This window comes from Carlito syrichta, unplaced genomic scaffold (genome assembly GCF_000164805.1).
Source record: "Carlito syrichta isolate Samal-C Ts95f unplaced genomic scaffold, Tarsius_syrichta-2.0.1 Scaffold135784, whole genome shotgun sequence".
Taxonomy (NCBI): Eukaryota; Metazoa; Chordata; class Mammalia; order Primates; family Tarsiidae; genus Carlito; species Carlito syrichta.
The window spans coordinates 157,724-176,844 of record NW_007079880.1 but is presented as its reverse complement, the minus strand read 5'-3'; positions in this window follow the sequence as shown (position 1 = coordinate 176,844).

Below are 19,121 nucleotides of genomic sequence, written 5' to 3'. Positions count from 1 at the left end.
CACCTGTGATCAAACCTTAGCTTAGAAACAGGTTGCCTACCCATCGTTTTGGAAAAATACAGAAGCACTCTGTTAACAGAAGGGATGAGTCCTTTCCCTTAAGGACACCCTTGTTCTCCCTTGAACATGTCTTTTTCTTTTTCTTTTTTCTCTAATAAATTTGACTTTTTTTTTTTTTTGAGTTGGAGTCTCACTCTGTTACCCAGACTCTGGAATGCAGTGGCCGCTCCTGGCCACCGCAGCCTTGAACTGCTGGGCTCTGGAGATCCTTCCGCCTCAGCCTTCCAAGTAGCTGGAACTACAGGTGCGCACTACCACACCAGGCTAATTTTTTGATTTATTGTAGAGATGAGGTCTCACCAAGTTGCCCAGGTGGGTCTCAAACCCGCGGGCTCAGGCAATCCACTCACCTCAGCCCCCCAAGGTGCGGGATTACAGGATGCGCCACTGAGCCCGCCCAGCTTATAAACTTGACTTTAAACCTCTCTCTTTGCATCTCACTCTGAAATTCCTTTCTGTGCAAGCCAATGACTCACAGAACAACCACACCCTGCACTGTCCAGCATCATTGTAGTAGAAATAATCTGATAACAGCATTGGAATTGACAAACTGAGTAAATTAGAGAATCCAGAAATACATGCCAATACATGGAAGAATTGAAAGTGCAGCAAGTGGTATAATTTATTGGGATAACTATTGATATCCTTCAGGTCATGCTTAAATTAGTCCCCCTGGGGAGTCCTACACGGCTCAATGGTGACATTCTGTCTCTGAGTAACTAACCTTATTGTAAATTCCTCAATAACTGATATACAGATGAATGTGTAACCTGTGGACATTAGATAGGATGTTGATTTATTTTAAGATTAGCTGAAGCTTGAAGTTCTACTGATTGTCTTGCAGGTAGACATTTCTAGCCTGTACCATGTCATCCCTAGCCAATGATGGTAACCCTCCAAGGAAAACAGGACAACTCTGGGATGAGGAGCCCCCCCTCCTTTCTTTTACATTTTCCTATAAAAATCCTTTATCTATGACAAACTCTGGAATACCCCCAACCCAGTTGTTGTATCTTCTGGGATCAATCCTCATATTTGGCTTCCGATAAACCTTTATCAAATTATTTCTGCCCCAGGAGCCTGAATTTCGGTTGACACTATGGATTGCTTAATAAATGTTACTGACGCAACTGGCTATCCATGTGGAAGAAAATTAATCGAGTATTATCTCATATCACCTGCAAAAATAAATTCCAGGTGGCTCAAAGGCTTCAATATAAAAAGTTAAAAAAATTTTTTTGAGTTGGAGTCTCACTCTGTTGCCCAGACTAGAGTGCAGTGGCACACTCCCAGCCACTGCAGCCTCGACCTGCTGTGCTCCGGCAATCCTTCCGCCTCAGCCTTCCAAGTAGCTGGAACTACAGGTGCGCACTACCACTCCTGGCTCATATTTTATTTATTGTACAGACGAAGTCTCGTCAAGTTCCCCAGGTGGGTCTGGAACCCACAGGCTCAGGCAATCCACTCACCTCGGCCTCCCAAAGTGCTGGGATTACAGGCTGAGCCACTGAGCCCGGCCAAAAGTTAAAATTTTTAAACAAAATTGATGGACCAGAGCCAGAATGACCAAGAAAAAGCCCAAATAAACACAATCAGAAATGCAAAAGATCAAGTCACAAGTGACCCCGAAAAAATACAAAAGATTATCAGAGCTTACTATGCACACCTGTATGGAAACATAGTCGATAACCTAAATGAAATGGAGGACTTTCTAACATCACACAACTTCCCAAGGTTGAAACAAGAAGAACTTGAGATCCTGAATAGACCAATAACAACCCAGGTAATTGACTCTGCCATAAGAAAACTACCTACCAAAAAGGCCCTAGACCAGGTGGATTTCCAACAGAATTCTACAAAACATAAAAGAAGAAGTTGATACCAAGCCTACTGAAAGTATTCTAGGCAATTGAGAAAGATGGAACTCTCTCCAAATCATTTTATGAAGCTAACATCACACTGATACCTAAACTGGGTAAAGATCCAACAAAGAAAAACTATAGGCCAATATCCCTAATGAACATAGATGCAAAAAATCCTCAACAAGATTCTAGCAAATCGGATCCAACAACACATTTCAAAAATCATCCACCAGCTGGGCTTGGTGGCTCAGCCTGTAATCCCGCGCCTTTGGGAGGCTGAGGTGAGTGGATTGCCTGAGCCCATGGGTTCGAGACCCGCCTGGGCAGCAAGACCTCATCTCTACAATAAATCTAAAAATCAGCCGGGCGTGGTAGCGCATGCCTGTAATTCCGGCTACTTGGAAGGCTGAGGCGGAAGGATCGCCGGAACCCAGCAGGTCGAGGTTGTGGTGGCCGGGAGCGGCCACTGCACTCCAGTATGGGCGACAGAGTGAGACTCCAACTCAAAAAAAAAAATCATCCACCATGACCAAGTAGGCTTCAGCCCTGGGACGCAGGACTGGTTCAACATCCACAAGACCATAAGTGTAATTAAATACATCAACAGATGTAAAACAAGAACCACATTATTATATTATAAGATGTGGGAAAAGCTTTTGATAAAATCCAGTACTCCTTCTTGATAAAAACCCTCGAACACCTAGGCATAAAGGGAATGTATTTCAAAATAGTAAGAGCCATCTATGATAAACCCACAGCCAGCATATTGCTAAACAGACAGAAATTGGAAGCATTTCCCCTGAAATGGCACAAGACAAGGCTGCCCACTCTTACCCCTCCTGTTCAACATTGTGTTGGAAGTCCTAGCTACAGCAATTAAACAAGAGTAGGAAATCAAGGATATCCAAGTAGGAAAAGAAGAAGTCAAGTTATCCCTCTTTGCTGACGAAATGATCCTATACCTTGAAAATCCAAGAGAATCTGTCAAAAACCTTCTTGCACTGATAAAGGACTTTGGCAAAGTCTCAAGGTATGAAATAAATGTGCAAAAGACAGTTGCATTCTTATACACTGACAACAAACAGGCAGAAAATCAAATAAAAAGAACAATGCCATTCACAATAGCCACACACACACACACACACACACACACACACACACACACACACACACACAAAGAAATACCTCAGCATCTTCCTAACCAGAGAAGTGAAACATCTTTACAATGAAAACCACAAAACACTGCTCAAAGAAATCAAATATGACACAAACAAATGGAAAAATATTCCATGTTCATGGATGAGAAGAATCAACATTGTCAAGATGTCCGTCCTACCAAAGGCAATCTACAGATTCAACGCTATACCCATTACATTACCAACGTCATTCTTCTCAGACCTGGAAACAATACCCAGAAATTCATCTAGAAACATAAATGACCACGAATAGCCAAAACAATCCTCAGCAAAATAAAGTGGGAGGTATCACACTTCCAGACTTTAAACTTTATTAAAAGACTACAATAATCAAAACAACCTGGTATTGGTACAAGAACAGGCATATAGATCAATAGAACAAGATGGAGATTCCAGAAGCAGAACCTCAATTTCTCAACCCACTCGTCTTCTACAAAGCCTCCACCAACAACCACTGGGGAGAGGAGAACCTGTTCAGTAAATGGTGCTGGGAAAACTGGCTGACCACATGCAGAAGAATGAAATAGGACCCCTACCTGTCATTATACACAAAAATAAACTCCAATGGATAAAAGGCCTAAATGTGAAACCTCAAACTTTAAGAATCTTAGAAAGTGCAGGAAACACCCTTCTGGAAATCAGAACAGGCAACCAATTGCTAACCAAAACCCCCAAACCCCAAGTCATAAAGAGGTAAGATAGACAAATGGGACCTCATCAAACTGAAAAGCTTCTGCAAAGCAAAAGAAACCATAGAGAGAGCAGGAGACAGTCCACAGAATGGGAAAAAATATTTGCCAACTGCGTATCTGACAAAGGCCTAAGATCTAGGCTCTACAAGAAACTCAAATGTGCCCAAAGGAAAAAAAAAACAAAACAGCCCAATTAAAAAGTGGTCAAAAAGTTGGGCTCAGTGGCTCAAGCTTATAATTCCAGCACTTTGGGAGGCCAGGGCGAGAGGATTGCCTGAGCCCTGGTTCAAAACCAGCATGGGCAACTTGGCTAGACCTCATCTCTACAATAAATCAGAAAAATTAGCCGGGTTTGGTAGTACATGCCTATAGTTCCAGTTATTTTGAAGGTTGCGGCGGAAGTATTGCCTGAGCCCAGCAGGTTGAGGCTGTGGTGGCCATGATCATGCCACTGCACTCCAGTCTGGGAGACAGAGTGAGACTCAAACTCAAAAATAAAAATAAATCAGCCTGGCGTGTTAACGCATGCCTATAATTCCAGCTACTTGGAAGGCTGAGGCGGAAGGATCGCCGAGCCCAGCAGGTCGAGGCTGCGGTGGCCAGGAGCAGCCACTGCACTCCAGTCTGAGCGACAGAGTGAGACTCCAACTCAAAAAAAATAAATAAATAAAAATAAAAAGATAAAAAGTTGGCAAAAGACATGAATAGACACTTCTCAACAGAAGACATACGAGCAGCCAACAGACACATGAAAAAATGTTCAGCCTCACTAATCATCAGAGAAATGCAAATCAAAACCACATTTGATACCACCTAACTCCAGTAAGAATGGCCATTAATAAAACAAAAAGCAACAGATGCTTGCAAGGATGCGGAGAAAAGGGAGCAAACGAGTCTAAGCTGTTGGTGGGAATACAAACTAGTTCAACTTCTATGGAAAACAGTGTGACGATTCCTAAAAGAACTAGAAGTTAACCTTCCATATGATCCAGCAATCCCCCTTCTGGGAATATACCCAGAGGAACTTAAATCACTCTACAATAAAGACACCTGCACATGCATGTTTACTGCAGCACTATTTACAATAGCAAAAACTTGGAATCAACTGTGCTGCCCATCAAAACCGGACTGGATAAAAAATATGGTACTGCCGGGCTCGGTGGCTCAGCCTGTAATCCCGTGCCTTTGGGAGGCTGAGGTGAGTGCATTGCCTGAGCCCGCGGGTTCAAGACCCGCCTGGGCAGCGAGACCTCATCTCTACAATAAAACAAAAAATCAGCCGGGCATGGTAGCACATGCCTGTAATTTCGGCTACTTGGAAGACTGAGGCGGAAGGATCGCTGGAGCCCAGCAGGCGAGGCTGCGGTGGCCGGGAGCGGCCACTGCACTCCAGTCTGGGCGACTGAGTGAGACTCCAACTCAAAAAAAACAAATGGTACATATATGTGATGGAATATTATGCAGCCATAAAGATGAACAAAATTATGGACTTCGCAGCAACTTGGATGGATTTAGGGTCTATAAAACTCAGAGATTTATCACAGATACAAACAACTGACTACCAAATGTTCTCACTCATAATCGGACCCTGAACATTTACCATAATGCTATAAGAAAGGAGTTAGCAGTAGCCGGAAAATGCCAGGGGAGGGGTGGGTACATAACATTAATAAGGTTAACTGATCTCAAACCAGGCAAAGTGGGGCCCAAATGTAGGCCCAAACTTTACCTGTACAATGACCACTTGTATACCAAATCCTGAATTGTACCCCACATGTTTAAAATAAAATAATTTTATGTATTTATTTTTAATTTGTAAAAAATTAAAATTTTAGCAGAAAATCTAGAAGACATGTACAAAATAGAAATCAAGAAAATCCTTTTAATTAAGACAGAGAATGCAGAAACCGTCAAAGAAAATATAGACCTATTTGGTTGCATAAAATCTAAAATGTTTGTATGGGAAAAGATATAGACAACTAATAAATCTGGGGGATATAATAGACTTCCAAAAACGCACATGACAAAAAGATAATATCCCATGATATGCAAAGAGCACTTAAAAATCAATGAACAATACAATCAAAAAATGGGCAGAGGTGTGATTATGGCCAATCCAAACAGCCAAGAACCCTATGAAAAAATGCTCAGGTTACCAATAGTCAGAGAAACAAAAGTTATAATAAGATAACATGTATACCTAAAAGATTAGCAAAAAGTTAGTGCAGTTGACCCTTAAACAATGCAGGAGTTAGGGTGCCAACACTCCTGCACAGTAAAAAATCTGCATATAACTTTTGAGTCCCCCAAAACTTAACTATTAAGAGCCTACTGTTCACTGGAAGTCTTACTGATAACATTAAAAAAAAAAATTAAAAAATGGTTGACTCATATTTTGTATGTTATATGTACTATATACTGTGTTCTTACAATAAAGTAAGCTAGAGAAAAGAATGTTATTAAGAAAATCATAAGAAAAAGTATATATTACTCCCAGGGGTGGTGGCTCACACCTGTAATCCCAGCACTTTGGGAGGCGGAGGTGAGAGGATTGCCTGAGCCTGTGGGTTTGAGACCAGCCTGGGCAACCTGGTGAGACCTCGTCTCTAGAAATAAAATAAAATTAAATTAAAAAGTATATTTACTATTCATTAAGTGGAAGTGGATCATCATAGAGTTCTTCGTCCTCATTGTCTTCATGAGGACGGAGGAGGGTGGGGGGCTGGACATGCAGGTCTCAGGGGTGGAGGAGGAGGGAGAAGAGGGATTGGACATGCCGTCTCAGGGGTGGCAGAATCAGAAGAGGTGGAAGGGGAGGCAGGAGGAGCAAGCACACACGGTGTCACTTTTATTGAAAGGAATCAGCCAGGCTCGGTGGCTCAGCCTGTAATCCCGCACCTTGGGAGGCTGAGGTGAGTGGATTGCCTGAGCCCATGGGTTCGAGACCCGCCTGGGCAACTTGGTGAGACCTCATCTCTACAATAAATCAAAAAATTAGCCGGGCGTGGTGGCGCGGGCCTGTAGTTCCATCTACTCGGAAGGCTGAGGCGGAAGGATCGCCGGAGCCCAGCAGGTCGAGGCTGCGGTGACCGGGAGCAGCCACTGCACTCCAGTCTGGGTGACAGAGTGAGACTCCAACTCAAAAAAAAACCAAAAAAACAAAAACAAAAAAGAGAAGAATCTGCGTCTAAGTGGACTGTGCAGTTCAAACCCGAGTTAGTCAAGGGACAACTGTAATTATAGTGTTGTTGTGTAATTATAGTGCATTCTGGTAGAAGTGTAAACTGTTCGGGGCTTTTTTGGAAAAGAATTAGAAATGTATATTGAAATAAAAATCATAGATGCCCTTTGACCCAGCAATCCCACTACTGAAGGGCTCTAGCTCACAGACACAAAGTACAGTACTAAGGCTATATCTGCAAGGAGGCTGGTGCAATGCTTTTTTGCCGGACAAATTAGAAACAAAGTGAATTCTCATCAGTGGATGAATATGTGACTTATGGTACATTTACACCATTGACTAGTGGTGTAAATCACATCACATCATGGCTTTCGCCCACAGTTCTGGTTCGTAACACCCGCATCCCTTGTATGGTCTTTTATTATCATGTCGGGTGTGTCAGACCTCAGAAACAGAGCCTCTCAGACCTTCTCTGGTCTTCCTTTCACCTGCCCCAAGACAGGACTCTGATCTTCCCTGCCTTCTGAGGTCTTAAGATCCTCTCCTGAGAGGGACCTGCCCTATACACAGTAAGAAGAAATGCTAATGTCATGAAGCTTCCATTAAAAACCCAACTGGGATGGAAGCTTCTAGATAACTGGACACGTGGAGGCTCCTGGAGGGTGGCACCCGGGAAGAGCATGGAAGCTCCGGCCTTTCCCCCATACCTTGCCCTATGCAACTCTTCTGTATCCTTTGCAAGAAACCAGTAAATGGAGTGCACCCCTGAGTTCTGTGGGCAGCTCCTGCAAATTAATCGAACCCAAAGAGGGGTTGTGGAAACACCAACTAAAGACTCAGACTTGACACTGGTGTCTGGGAAGGAGGGAGTCTGGTGAGACTGAGCCCTCACCATGTGGGATCTGATGCCATCTAAATAATCTTATGTTGCTTCACTGACTACTATGAATTTCTCTATATTGTGCACACACACACAATCTTAAATGAGCAAATAGAAATCTGTTGTATATATTTTCATTTTTCATGTGATTTTTCTCTTTTTCCTTTTGGTTTGCTACTCCCTCCCCCCACCCCTTGTTTCTTCTTTCCCACTTCACACAGCCTTGGTATATACAACAGTGTTGGAACAGAATTGGAAGACACCCAGCTGGTGTCCACTGCTTGGTGGTGGGAAGAAACCCCCACATTTAGTCACAGAAGCCCTCTTCTGCGTTGATGATGTAACCAATTATCTCAGCCTTCAAATGTATTTTGAAGTTTTTTTTCTCCTCTCTTAATCTTAAGCCTTGAGACATGTTTTAGAAACTTCTTTTCTCTCTTTATCTACCAGACACTCCCTTGCACCGTGCAGGCTTATCCAGAGGCATGCTTGCTTAGAAATGCCAAGGACTATCTGAAGACAGCCTCACTGCGGGACCTCCTTCCCCACTGCAGGGGGGTGGGGAATCCTTAGGTTAATCCATAACCTGGCTGCTGCCCAGATAACACCAACCAGACCTCCAACCAGACTACCACCATGGGAAGCCATCAGAGCAAGACAACTGCGCCCTGAGCCGCTCCCACATTCCCCATTCCTAGCTTCCCTTTTTAGATAGACCCTTGCACTCAGCCAAAAAAATCTGACATGGTTTCTTTGAGGCATGAGCCTGGCCATTTCTCCAACTGCCAGTTTTTGAAATAGAGACACTTTCCTTTAACCATCTCTTGTCTCTTGAGTTTGGCTTTGAGTGCTGAGTGTCCAAACTCGCAGCCAACGCTAATGATTGTTGTGATGTGAGAGCAAAGGGAAAAACATGGTTTGAGAGTTTTTCCCCAGACAACAGAATTTCTCCAAGAAATTGTTAAGGGGGAAAAGGGACATAAAGTTGTGTATAATGATGTGGTCTCATTTTTATAGAACAACCAAAAAAACCTACATATGCATATGTATATGTTTAAGCACGTATGTTCATTTATAATTATATGAGTATGGAGAATGTTCCAGAAGGTTGTATACCAAGGTTGTTTACATAAGTTATCTGAAAGGCTGTGTGAAGTGGGAGAGGAGAAACAAGGGGTGGGGGGAGGGAGTAGCAAACCAAAAGGAAAAAGAAGAATTGCATGAAAAAAGAAAATATGTACAATAGATTTCCATTTGCTCATTTAAGTTGTGTGTGTGTGTGTGTGTGTGTGTGTGTGTGTGTGTGTGTGTGTGTGTGTGTGCGTGCGCGCGCAATATAGAGAAATTCATAGTAGTCAGTGAAGCAACATAAGATTATTTAGGTAGGACAATGCAAAAGTGAATTTGAAGGTATTCATACATTTAGAAATGCTTTCCTGCTCTGCCATCAAAATAATAATTAGGAAGAATAAATGGCAGGGGCCCTCTAGTGGCTGCACAGTATCTTTGTCCACCCAAATTCTCACCGGCATCCCGACAGTATCTCCATGACAAAGAGAGATGTAGTCTCTGATGCTGCAAATAAATATTATCATTACTACTATTTAAGAAGAGACTCACTGGGCCCGGTGACTCAGGCCTGTAATTCCAGCACTTTGGGAGGCCGAGGCAAGAGGACTGCCTGAGGTCAGGGGTTCGAGACCAGCCTGGGCACCTTGGTGAGCCCTCATCTCTACAATAAATTTTTAAAAAATAAACCAGGCATGGTAGTGTGAGCCTGTAGTTCCAGCTACTTGGAAGACTGAGATGGAAGGATCGCCTGAACCCAGCAGGTCGAGGCTGCGGTGGCCGTGAGTGTGCCACTGCACTCCAGCATTGGCAACAGAGAGACTCCGACTCAAAAAAAAAAGAAGAGATTCAGCCTAATGATGAAAAGTCTCTGTTTAAATCTCCTTAGTTTGTGCATCTCTGTAAAGAATCAATCATTAGATCGCTCAACTCTTGCCTTCTTGATCAGTCTAGAATATTGTTTCCTTGTAGGTCTGGCTTATTATTTAAGACGTCTGACGTGTTCAAAAGAATCAATCATGCTAGAGTTATAATTAATCAAATTAATAATCATGTTTAAATGCTCAAGGAAAACTGACTTTGAGTTATATTACTTTAATAATGGGCAACAAACAGTACCAATACTGAGTATTCCTCTCTGGGCATAAAAATCTCTTGGGTACCATAGAAACTGTCAAGAAAATCTGTTATATTAGTTAAAAATCAAGATTTCCTGGAAGTAACTGAAACCCCAAAGCCAGAGGCTGACACTAGCCAGAAGCAGGGCCTCTGAGGACAGCCAGGCGGCTTGTTCGCCTTGCAACTCCAAGGTGCTCCTCAGCCATGCCTCTGGATCTTCGGCAAGAAGATCACAGACGCGATGCTGGGCTCCCCTCGCTGTACCCTACCAGGTGGCACATGGGGTTGTGAAATACGACAGCCCTGAGTGGATGCTTATTTCAAGCCAGAAAAGTCCAGATGCAGGCCACAGGGCTGGGAGGAGGACTCCACAGTCAGAGGACCCAGGCTGCTTCCAGCTTTCTGCTCTGCCACTCCAGGTATGGGGTTTTGTCCTCACAGTCCAAGACATAGCCCCTTCATAACACCTATGTCCCATCAGTTAGATAGAAGGAAGTGGAGAACAAAGGACCAAACAAGCTGCCTCTTTTTTTTTTGAGTTGGAGTCTCACTGTCACCCAGACTGGAGTGTAGTGGCCACTCCCGGCCACCCCAGCCTCGACCTGCTGGGCTCCGGCGATCCTTCCGCCTCAGCCTTCCAAGTAACTGGAACTACAGGCGCGCGCTACCACGCCCGGCTAAACAAGCTGCCTCTTAAGGGAGAGTCCCAGGAGCTGCCTTGTGGTGTTTCCTTTGACATCATGTTGACCAGCACGTAATCACAGGCCACCTAGCAGCAAAGGAGTCAGGGAAATATTGCCTATATTTGGGAGGGCCAGATATCTTGCTAAAAATCAGGGTTTACAACGCTCTAGGGGGAAAAAGGAAAATAGGGTGGGACAATCAGTAGCCTTTGCCATGTATGTGAGAAAGTTTTGAATAATAAATATTAAAACATGCATGTCCTGGGTTGGATAATATCTCTCCCCCCAAAATTCCTATTCTTCTTAGAGCTTCAGAATGTAATTTTATTTGGAAATAGGGTTGTTGCAGATGTCACTGGTTAAAATGAGGTCCTACTGGATTAGGACCTAATCCAGCATCCAATATGAATGTTGTTCTTAAATAAGGAAAAGATGAGACAGAGACAGCCACATGCCACAGAGGCAGATGCAATGTATTGGAGTGATGTATCTACAAGCCAAGGAACATCACAGACTTCCGGCAACAGGAAAGAGTCCCCACCTGCAGAGGATTCCAGGTAAGGTCCCTCCCTGGCGCTGAAGAGGGAGCATGGCCCTGCAGACACCTTGATTTCCAGGCTGTGAGACAAATTTCTGTGGCTTAAAACTACTCAGTGGCCCAGATACAATGACTCAAGCCTGTAATCCCAGCATTTTGGGAAGCCGAGGTGAAAGAATTGCCTGAATACAGGCGTTTAAGACCAGACTGGATAACTTGGTGAGGCCTCGTCTTTACAATAAATCAAAAAATTAGCTGGGTGTGGTGGCAATGCCTGTAGTTCCAGCTACTTGGAAGGCTGAGGCGGAAGGATTGCCTGAACCCAGCAGGTCGAGGCTGCGGTGGCTGTGAGTGTGCCACTGCACTCCAGCCTAGTTGACAGAGTGAGACTCTGACTCAAAAAAAATAAATGAAAGCTACCCAGTTTGTGGTATTTTGTCACAGAAGCCTAGGACACTAACACAATGTGAATATAAGCGGGTGTCCTATGAAAACATTGGTGTGTATGTGTGTGGAGGCTATCCTCCATTGTAACCAAAATTATGAAATGCCCAGGAAGAGCCCTAAGAAGAAATATGTACTCTGTGTGAATACAATTCTAAAACTTGATTAAAGGACATAAAAATAAAAGTTACACAAAGTGGATAAACATTCCGTGTTCCCAGAGATAATACTTCTCTTCATTTTTCTTCTGTAAATCCAAGGCAATCTCTAGTGAATGGCAGGCCTGTGGTGGTTTGTAGTGTCCTTGCATTTGGGCTCCTCTGACGTTTCCTCACGTTTGTATTCAGGCCACACACCTTGGCAGGAAGATCACAGATCATTGATTAGGATGGTGTGTGTCAGGTTTCTCCCCTGGGGAGTTATATTTTCCTGCTGAAATGACTATTTTCAGGAGGAGGCCATCTGAAACCATGTAAACCCCCCACTCCCCTCCCTCACCTGTTGCCTTCCATGTACCTTCACCTGAAGCTGGGTCCCTCTGCTACTCCAATCTCAGCCACCGTTATACCTTCTGGAAATCCTTCAGGCTTTCTATTTGTTGAATGGCCCCTTTCCTGCTCTCTAGTGCTGCTATCTTTCTCTTTTTTAAATTTTCGCTTAATTGACTGTCGTTTTACTGGGATTTGAGGAAGGAGGAGAGGTTTGGGCTCAGTCTACTCTCTTGGACTGGAAGCACAGACAGTGTTTGCCGATTGGCTACATAAAATTAAAGGGCAAAGCAAATGCAGCTGAGAGATGTTCACTCCTCCTCACAGGCAGAGCACCTGGTGCTCTAGAACTCCCAAAGGATGGCAGCTGGGCACTCCAGGCTACCCTCACTGCCGTGGCCCAGTCAGCTAGACCCTCCCGTCCTTCTTGGCTGGGCTGAGACTCCTTCCTGTCTGTGGTGGGCGAGGGCCCAAGTCCCAGCCACGTCTTGCCAAGGTCGGAGTGGAACCAGTGAGAAGCTGGGGAGACACAGCTAAAGAAACCACCAAAGCCACTGGAGGAGGTGGGAAGGCTGCTGGGGAAGAACCCGGGAGTAAGGATTTGGAGGTCATGTGGGGCGCACACCTCACTGGATTCCACTGAAAAGTTGGGGTTCCGGAGAAATCCTAAGGCCGTGTGGTGCAGTCAAGGGGAAGGGTGGAGGACAGCCCAGAGACACATGGGGCTTGCAGCTTCTTCGTTCTTTGCCCTCAGATTTATCTTCAAGGGCAGCTGGGAACCTTTGGCAAGCCACAGGCCAGACAAGGCCCTGCCCCTACCTTCTGGGTGGTGCTCCTCTTCTCTTCCTCTTCTCGGTAGCTGACCCTTTGGGTCTGCATTCCCGTTTCCTTTCCTCTCGGGTGCCCTCACGACAGGGGCAGCTTCCTCCCAGCCCTGCCCACAATGCCCTCTGCCCCTGCCCCCCCCCAACTTGTCTGGATCCCTCCCTCTCTTGGGAGAGTGGCTTTTTCCCTCCCCACCTCTTTTTCTCTCCCTGCTTTTAAAGTTTCAGAGAATCTTCCTTGGCTTTTTTTCTTTCTTGCTCTATGTCTCTACTTTCTAGGGGGCATCAGGAGTGGTGAAGCTGGGACACTGATAGGCAGTCTCCAGGAAGATCACTTGCAGTGAGCTCTCGCAGGGCACCGACTAGGAAAAACCATGGTTTCATGGAAAGAACTGGAATCAGATGGCTGCATCTAGCCACCTGCCCCTGCAGCACTGCAAGGAAAGAGAGCAGTGGTTCCCAGATGTACTCCCAGAATCCTTTCAGGGGTCTGTAAGGTCAAAAGCTTTTCATCATAATGCTTAAGATGTTGTCTTTACCACTCTCACAAGTATACAGTGGAATCTTCCAGAGGCTACATGCTGTGAAATACTGCAGATTTAATACAGAAGCAGACGTGAGACGCTACTTTTCTGTGAAGCCAAACATAAAAGAGACTTGGGGGAAAAAAGTAAAGCAATGCCATCTTTTCATGAAATCTTTCTGTTGTGGAAAATAGTTACTTTTTATAAAATATGTTATTTATATTAATATGTAATGGCTTTATTATTATTTTAATGAATCAGATATTTTTCAATTTCTCAGTTTTAATTTCTAATATGGTAAATATTGACAGCTATAACACACATACATAAAAGCTCTTTGGGCCGGGCTCGGTGGCTCAGCCTGTAATCCCGCACTTTGGGAGGCTGAGGTGAGTGGATTGCCTGAGCCCGCGGGTTCGAGACCCACCTGGGCAACTTGGCAAGACCTCATCTCTACAATAAATCAAAAAATTAACCAGGCATGGTAGCGCGCACCTGTAGTTCCAGCTACTTGGCAGGCTGAGGTGGAAGGATCGCCGGAGCCCAGCAGGTCGAGGCTGCAGTGGCCGGGAACAGCCACTGCACTCCAGTCTGGGCGACAGAGTGAGACTCCAACTCAAAAAAAAAAGCTCTTTGGGGCTCTCAGTAGTTTTTAAGAACATAAAATGGATTCAGCAACAAAAATGTTTGAGAACCTCTGCAGAGAAATTAGTCGTGGGGTCTCTGGTGCTTGACACAGGCTGAGACCCTGATCTACTGCGTCCCAGCTGTGAAACCCAGAATGACAAGCCACAGCCTCTCCCACCACTCATAGAAATGGCGGTGGTTGTGCATGCAGGGAACATATAGGAGAGCCATGCTGAGCAGGTGTGCCGGGTGTTCGTGAAATTTTTCTTAGGGACCCAGAATTAGGGTCAAGGCTCAAAGTTGAAGACAACTAAGAGACTAAGTACTCCACCTTCTTTTTTTTTTTTTTTAGTCGGAGTCTCACTCTGCTGCCCAGGCTGGAGTGCAGTGGCACACTCACGGCCACCCCAGCATCAACCTACTGGGCTCCATCGATCCTTCCGCCTCAGCCTTCCAAGTAGCAGGAGCTACAGATGCATGCTACCATGCCCGGCTAATTTTCTATTTATTGTAGAGATGAAGTCTTGCCAAGTTGCACGGGTTGGTCTCGAACCCACAGCCACAGGTAATCCACTCACCTCAGCCTCCCAAAGTGCTGGGATTACAGGCTGAGCCACCCAGCCAGGCCAAGTACTCCACCTTCTAAAGGGAGTTATCAAGGAGTGGCCAGCCAGAGAGGAGGGCCAGGCTCTACCTCCAGTGGGGAACTAAGAGGTGGCAGAATTAGCCCTACAGTATTAATTGTGTACAGGCATACACACCCACACACACACACACACACACACAAACACACACACACATACACACACACACGCACGCTGTAGGAAAACAGCCTCCTGCAAGCAAGAGTGATGTCATCTTGAATTGAAACTGCCACATAGCGGAAGTTTGACCCCTGCATTCCAAGATATTCAGCAGTGAGGTCTTTAAACAATGCCTGTAGCATAGATCATCCCTTGTGAAGTGCTGAGTCAAACTCCCCAGTGGTCAAGTCTTGACAACGAAGTCTGAAGATGTGACCACCTGCACGATTTACCCTAAAATCTTACTACGTAAAGAATGCTTTCTGGATGGGGGGGTGCGGGGAACCACTGTCTCTTGGCTGGCAGAGACATGGCTTCTGCCCAAGTCCCTCTTCAATGTTTCTTTCCAAGAAACTGGATTTGCCGGCCTCAGCCTTGGGTCCCTCAGCTCCCTCGGTCTTCGGTCGTCGGGAGCAGGTTTGCATAGACTTGCTCACCATGGGAACACACGTTCTCTGCCTTCTTCCTCCTCTGACCCCTCTTCCTGGGCCCCTCCCACCACTCCCGTGGCTTTATCTACGGCTATGTGCTGAGGATGCTGAGGACCCCATGCCTAGATCCCAGCAAGTATGGAATGGCACTGAGGACAACCAAGTCGGGGTGATGGGTGTATGGGGATTATTTATATTGCCTCTAGTTTTGCATATGCTTGCGTTTGTTAATAATAAAAAGTGTAAAAAATTAAGAAACTACATCAAATGTGTTTTTTTCCTCCCCTATGATTCAAAACTATTTGTGAACTGCTTGTGGGACCACTCTATCGGAATGCCCATGTCATTAACTGAATGTTTGTGCCCCTCCCCCAGATTCCTGTGTTGAAGCTTAGTCCCCAGTGTGATGGTATCTGGGGGTGGGGCCTTTAAGAGGCTATTTCGTTTAGATGAGGTCATGAGGGTGAGCACCCTCATGGGATTAGCATCCTTATAAGAAAAGAGACAACAGGCCGGGCTTGGTGGCTCAGCCTGTAATCCTAGCACTTTGGGAGGCCAAGGTGAGTGGATTGCCTGAACCTGTGGGTTTGAGACCAGCCTGAGCAACTTGGCAAGACCTGGTCTCTACAATAAATAAAAAATCAGCCAGGTCTGGTAGCACACACCTGTAGTTCTGGCTAATTGGAAGGCTGAGATGGAAGGATTGCCAGAGTCCAGTAGGTTGGATGCTGGGGTGGTCGTGAGTGTGCCATTGCACTCCAGCCTGGGTGATGGAGTGAGACTCCAACTCACAAAACAAAATGAAAAAGAAAAGAGACACCAAAGTATCCTCTCTGAGCCAGATAAAGACACAGCAAGAATGTGGCGATCTGCAAGCCAGGAGGAGGACTCTGACCAGACACCATATCTACTGGCACCTTGGACTTCCTGGCCTTCAGAACTGTGAGAAATAAATGCCTGTGTTTAAGCCACCCAGTCTATTGCTATTTTGTTAGGGCATCCTGAACCAAGAGATCCCACAAACACCTTGAACTCAGAGTATAAAACTGACTCTGTCGTCTTCCTTCCTCTATCACAGTGCTCCCCAACCCTTTTGACATCAGGGACCAGTTTTATGGAAGACAATTTTTCCACAGATGGGCGTGGAGGATGTGCAGTCCAACCTCATTGCTAATGTTCATCTGTATTTGCAGCTGCTCCCCAGCGCTAGCATCACTGCCTGAGCTCCACCTCATCATCAGGCATTAGATTCTCATAAGGAACATGCAACCTAGATTGCTTGCATGCACAATTCACAAGAGTGTTCATGCCCCTGAGAAACTAATGCTCCCATTGATCTGACAGGAGGTGGAGCTCAGGCAGTGGTGGGGAGTGGTTATAAATACAAATGAAGCTTCGCTTGCTCACCACTCACCTCCTGCTATGTGGCCCAATTCCTAACAGGCCACAGACTGGTACCAATTCATGGCCCAGGGTTTGGGAACCCCTGTTCCATCAGACCCTTCTGGTTGTTCAAATCATGCCCTCTCATCCTCATCTCTGACTTTAGCCATGGCTGGGGTCCCATCTTCACCTCCTGCCCGGTGAGGTTCTTCAGATGTCAGGTGGGAATGCCTTAGCCTCTGCTCAGAAGTGCAGGGACATCAACCCCCCAGAGCCCCTTCAGCAGTGAGGGATGGGAGGGATGGGAGTATGTCAGATGGACAACTTAAGTAGGCATTCTGAACACTCCTCAGAAAGCCCAGGTGAAATCAAGCCCCTGTCCCCACAGCATCAACCTCAATAACACATCTTTTTTTTTTTTTTTTTTGAGTTGGAGTCTCACTCTGTTGTCCAGGTTGGAGGGCAGTGGCACACTTCCAGCCACCGCAGTCTTGACCTGCTGGACTCCGGCGATCCTTCCGCCTCAGCCTTCCAAGTAGCTGGAATTATAGCGTGCTACCACACCCAGCTAATTTTTTTGATTTATTGTAGAGATGAGGTCTCACCAAGTTGTCCAGGCGGGTCTTGAACCCATGGGCTCAGGCAATTCACTCACCTCAGCCTCCCAAAGCGAATAACGCATCTTTATCTTGGCATTTCCTCCCTCCCTGTCCCTGTCTCCACTCCTGCTTCCTAGGACCACCTCCCAAAGAAAGTACCTGCGCTCAAGTCCCAGTCTGTCTCCATCCTTAGAGGTATTGTGTTGCTGGGGCTTCTGTAATAAAGTAGCACAGACTGAGGGCTTCAACAACAATGTTTACTGTCTTAGCATTGTGGAGGCTGGGATCAAGGTGTCTGGCAGGGTTGGCTTCTTTTGAGGGTTGAGGGGAGGCTCTGTTCCAGAACTCTTTTCGTGGCTTATGGATGCTGTCGTCTCCCTATGTCTATGTCCAAATTCCCCACCTCCTTTTTCTTTTTGAGTCTGGGTCTCACTCTATGGCCCAGGTTGGAGTGCAGTGGAGCAATCCTGGCTCACCACAGCCTTGACCTCCTGGGCTCTGGCAATTCTCCCACCTCAGGCTCCCAAAAGGCTGGGACTACAGCCTAGTGCCACCACACCCAGCTAGTTTATTTGATTTTTTTCTAGAGACAAGGTCTTGCTATGTTGCCCTGGCTGGTCTTGAACTCCTGGGCTCAAGCAATCCTCCTGCCTCAGTTTCCCAAAGTGCTGAGATCGCAGGTGTGAGCCACTACACCCAGCCCAAATTTCCTCTTTTTATAAGGACACCTGTCACATTGGACTAGGGCCCACCCTGATGACCTCACTTTAACTCAATCACCCCTGTGAAGTCCTGTCTCCAAAAAGGCTACACCCTGAGGTCCTGGGGGTCAGGATGGTCAATATGTGAACTTTGAGGGACACAATTCAGCCCCTAACAGATACTGAGCAAGACAGAGGTACTGGACATGGGCCTTGAAAGCAAATCTTCAAGATGGGATTTAGACTGGATCCCCCACCAGTCAGACCTTGATGCTGGGGTGGTGACAATCCTTGATGTGCTATAGCCTGAGCACACTTGTGACAAACTGAAAAGGGATGCAGAGATATGAAGCACTGGAATGTGCACTAGCTCTAGCCCTCAGAGGTGATGTTGGCTCAACATTAAAGGCGGAGAGAAGGAAGATGGCAAGCTCAGGCCATCTTCTCAGCCACCATCAACTCAGGCCAGGCTATGGAAGCCAGAAGCCCCTTCTTGAAGTACCTGTAAAACCTGTTTGACATAAGTAACTTCCCTTTTGTAACAGATCCTCCATTTTGGCTGTTTTAACCCAGAGATGACCCCCTATACAACCTTCCCGTAATCATAGGTTGTAACATTTCCATAACTGGGGACCTTCACCCTTGTTTTCCTGAAACATTGGAAACACCCCAACCAGAAGTTCCACATTTATTTGTATTTTTGCACATTTTGCTCCCCTCTTAATTTTGATGTTCCTTATGTTTGTACCCCATGCTATGTAGTCCACTGGCGGTTTTTGCCTTTATAAACACTCTCCCTCTTCATTTGGGGTCGAGAGTTTTCGGAGGCATGAGCCCCCTCTCGACCGCTGGCTATTCAACCATTGGTTATTAAAGGACTCATAATTTGACCCTCAGTGTGTTGGTGTCTCCTTTCTCGCACTCCAGCTATAACATTCTCACTACATTTTTTTTTTTTAGTTGGAGTCTCACTCTGTCACCCAGGCTAGAGTGCAGTGGCCACTCCCGGCCACCGCAG